General features: G+C 47.9%; 1 long non-coding RNA gene across 1 annotated transcript; it reads right to left on the bottom strand.

The window, feature by feature from the left end:
- Positions 1–452: 452 nt before the first annotated feature.
- LOC129212874 (uncharacterized) lies at positions 453–3,593 on the bottom strand. The gene is made up of 4 exons (XR_008579306.1): positions 3,533–3,593; positions 2,864–2,983; positions 653–705; positions 453–568 (listed from the first exon to the last, which is right to left on the bottom strand). It is a non-coding gene; the product is annotated as an uncharacterized LOC129212874 (long non-coding RNA).
- Positions 3,594–4,358: the final 765 nt, after the last annotated feature.

Raw genomic sequence — 4,358 nt, 5'->3', positions numbered from 1 at the left:
TGTGATGCAAAACACGCTTTAAGCTCTGATCACGAGATAAGCGCTTGATGGGCTTTATTCTGAAGTGGCCAGGCGTTACAGACCCTATGGATGCTTGCCGAGGTGTGTGCCAAGTGCAGAGAGCCCGTGGGGCAGAACGTAGAGACTTGCCATAAGGCACCATATACAAGAAAGAGTACAGATAACACAAGTGACAGACACAGACAGAGGCCAGAACGTTCACATCCAGGACCACTATCTGCCCCTAGACTTCAGACAGACTAAGTATCCCTCTCTGCAACCCTGACGTTAAACCCCCCGCTGGCCCCACCCCGCCCACCCTTTTGCCCCTTGAACTACCTTTCAGAGGGCAGGGTCCAGAATCCATCCTCATCGGGAACACGTCACCTAACCGGAGGCTCCCCTATCCACCGCATTCCTCTTCATCGCTGGTCACCGACACGTCAGCTGGCGTCGACCTCCGCCGCGATGATGCCCTCCTCGGAAACATCTTCCTCTCTCCTGCCCCTTTACCTCGGCCGCTCAGAGTCAGATTCTTCGGTTTGCCGTGCCGAGGCCTGACCCCCACCTGTTAAACGACCGGGTATGATTTTAGCTATGTCGATAATATGACACCTCAGAAAAATGCTACTTCAGCACGTCAGTCACTCACCTTGCTTAAGTCCATTCTGGTGTGGATATCCTGCTTCGCACATTGATTTGCACCTAGAAAATAAAGTTACTGTCAAAACTGAGATGATGGATGCGCAAGAAGCCTGTCTTCAAGACCTAAGAATGTAAGGATGCAGGGAAGAAGGGCCAGTCCCTGAAAATGGATTGCTGGAGTGCAGAGCTGCTGACGCAGCCTGGAATTATGCTGCAAAAGGGGACTGACTGGAAACTTCCAAGACACAAGACCGATCCATGCTGTAACGTTGCTATGCGAGAAGAGAAGCACCTGAGTGGCACAATGCCAATGAGTATGGGCATTCGAGACCCTAGGGGTGGCACCCAAGAAGTGTGCGGTGCTCCTTGAGCGCAAAGAGGACACTGAGACCCAAGGAAGGTCTAAGACACAGAAGACAAGCTACACAACACAAACACAGGCTGGAACTGCCCTGCCCGGCACACTCTAGCACCATGCTGACAAGTAACCCGCTCCCTTCGACTGCTCAAAGGGGACTACTCCCGGACAGCCCTCTCCCCTACACTAACTTTAAACGCCTCACTCCCCACAGCTCCCAACCTTGTCCCCTCCTCCTCTCAGCCCCTCCCCAGCCCTGGTCCCTCAACTTAGCTTTCAGAGTGCCAGGGATCGGAATCCATCCTCAACAAAAAAAACCCACCCCACACATTGGCTAACTAGGAGGTTCGGCAGGAGGTTCCTCTCTCACCCTTTGGCACACGACTCGTCCCTCTGCATCTGCAAAAACCAGCATTGAACAAATCACCCAGATGCAGAGCAACAGCTTAACAATTCCAAAGGTCTTGTTTCCATTTAGGAATATCACCTGGAGTCCAACAACAGCCTGCCATTAAGAAAAATCAAAACAACATTAAACTCTAAGCATACAAGCCTTAACACCTTTGAGATTCAATCTGTTCAACCAGCACTCCAGCAGCCTCTCCCAGAGAGTTCCCGTCATCCCTTCGGCATCCTCACCTGCTACTGAGGGCTAGTTGCTCTGAGGTGGACTGTAAGGTTTGTAACTGAACACTCTAGGTACAGCAACATGAGCCGTAGGCTCTTATTGTTATTCTTTCCCTGACTAAAAATTGCTATGCCCCTGGCAGAGCCACCTCCAACCCAGGCACGTGTGCAGACTGGCACTGCACACAAGACGAATGATTTGACCCAGAGGCACAGAAAGACTCTTGGGCAAGAGGAATCACTCCAAAGCGAAGATGCCTTTAGGTGAGAAGTCCTAGGGGGCTGAGAGGAAGAATCTACAGCTGCCCCAGAAGTCAAGCACCACAGCCCGTGACAAAAAAAGATACATCTGCAACTCTGACAATGAATGCATGAGAAGCCAGGCTCTAGGACCTAAGACCAAGAGGATGCAAGGAAGAAGTAGTCCCAGAAAAGGTCTCCATGAAAACAGACTGCTTGACAGCAGATATGCTAACACATCCTGGATCACTGCTGTGAGAGAACACCTTCCATAGACTTCTGAGACTCCAGACATGCAAGACAGATCTGTGCGTTGAGCATCTAACACAAGAAAGGAAGCACTCAGCTGGCATTATGCTGATGCATTGAGGCGCATGAGACCCTCAGCATGGCTACCAATGTGCCCGCCTAGCACAAAAAAACCAACAGGAACATCAAGACCTGAGTAAGATGTGGTATAGTACAGAGAAAACAAGTGACAAACTACCTCCTTACCTACAAAGCCCATTAGGGAACTACAGAAGTAGTCAGCCTATGGAAAAAACACAGTAATTGTGACATGGTGACTCAAAGATCTTTTAGATCACCTTAAGACTACAGAAACTGGTGCTAAAAACACAACAGATCAACAAGAATAACAGAACGTAACTGCCGCAACTGATACTAGAGCAAACTTCATTGCACGCTTAAGGACAAAGGTAAAATTGGAATACAGAAAAAGCTCACGGGCCTGGGACTGCGATAAAAGAAAGATCCCTGGCTGGAGATTGTTAGGAGCACAAATAATACATATCCTCTTCTCCAAGAAACTCCAGGGAAGACAGTGACACAAACCTGTGCTGCAAATAAGTGCCTAGCCGATGTCTCTAACAATGACTGTGACATCTAGATGGACAGCAAAGCTATGAATACAAAATTAAGTCAGGAATGAAGAAAGTAAAAGGCACAGAGAAGCAGAGACCTCAGAGTTCACGAGGGTATATTTTAACGTACCTCATGCTTTACCAGACGAGACTCTTCTGACGTTCAGGCCTGCACACTGTGATGCAGAGGGCCAGGTGGTTTACACTGCCTCTCTCATGACTGTTGTACCTCCCATCAGCTATGGAGAAACTGAAACGGAACAGACCTCATCAACAACCCAATCCAACTGCAAAACAAACCTGAGAACGGCTGATGAACCCTCCTCCCTTTCCCAGCCATCCCGCAGTCCCAAAACTTTAGAAACTCCTCTTCTCCTGAACTCTCAGGGAAGGAATCCCACTCCTTCCTGACAGCTCCTTCCCTGTATTTGCACCCCTGAACCCCCTGAGTCAGCCGCTCTTCTGAGCTGTGCCCTGCATTCTGCAGGCAACTCCCATCTTCCCTGCAAACTCTGGGCTCTGCTACAGGCCCACAAAATAAGCAAAGTCCTGACACTTACGATCTATGAAGAGCCTGCCGGAAGCTGCAAAGCTTCCAGTAACAACACGGTACTCCATGGGTGATTGGGAAAAGCAATGAGCTGTCCTGTACCCTGAAAGATGCTATGCCTTACATCCTTACTGCTTTCTTGAGAAATGCTAAAACTCCATGCACAGATGCATACAAGATGCTCACCCTGACCTCTAATAAATAATCTCACCATCAGGCCTATTAAGGGAGGTAATACCAGCAGCTTACACAGTATACAGAAAAACTGGTGAAAAAACAAGGTTCCATCTTCAATAAAGTCAGGAACTCCAGTCAAACACAATGCACCTAGAAGAATAAAAAAAAAAAGCATACTATTAAATCATCTTGCAAACACCTGAACACTCAATACAAAATTATTGACCTGGGCGGAAAAAAAACCCAAACCCCAAAGAAACCACCAAACGAAAAACTCACACACAATACAACCCAACAAAAAAAAAAGCTGCATACAAGTGTACTTTCTACACTGTATGCTGGTTAATCTTGATTAGTCCTGAAGCCCTTACTTCAGACACCTCTGCTTCCATAAATGTCAAAACACATTTGCCCAGAGAGCTGAGCCAGCTCAAAAGCTGCCATTGACTGACGGAACAGCAGAGCACTGACACCAGAAGCGCACAGCAGCAGAATGAGCTCCCTGGTGAGGGGCCTCATCATATACCCGGGCCCCGTCCACCGCCCTTCCCACGATCCCCTGGGAAAGGAGCTGGGCCAACCGCCGGAAGGCAGAAAGGTGGCCAGAGGAGCTGTAAAGAAAATAAAATGTTACTGGTAGCCATTGTTCTTAGGGGAAAAGGTGGCATTTTATATGTTTTGTTTGAATCGTTTTGGTATGGTTTCTTCTGGTGTGTTCTACCTGTGATATCATTTGGAAAGCGTGCAACTCATCTAAAGATATCATTGTCTTCATTTGTGGGCTGGTAATGGACTTTTTGGTATCAAATGACTGATGCCTCAACAGACCTTTCTGATAGCAAACCAGTTCCCAATCAGCAAGCTTATGTACTTTTTTAGATCAGGTAATAACAAAAAC

This window comes from Grus americana, chromosome 14, assembly GCF_028858705.1.
Source record: "Grus americana isolate bGruAme1 chromosome 14, bGruAme1.mat, whole genome shotgun sequence".
Lineage (NCBI taxonomy): Eukaryota > Metazoa > Chordata > Aves > Gruiformes > Gruidae > Grus > Grus americana.
The sequence above is the reverse complement of the archived record's forward strand: the minus strand, read 5'-3'. Positions and strand labels throughout refer to the sequence as shown.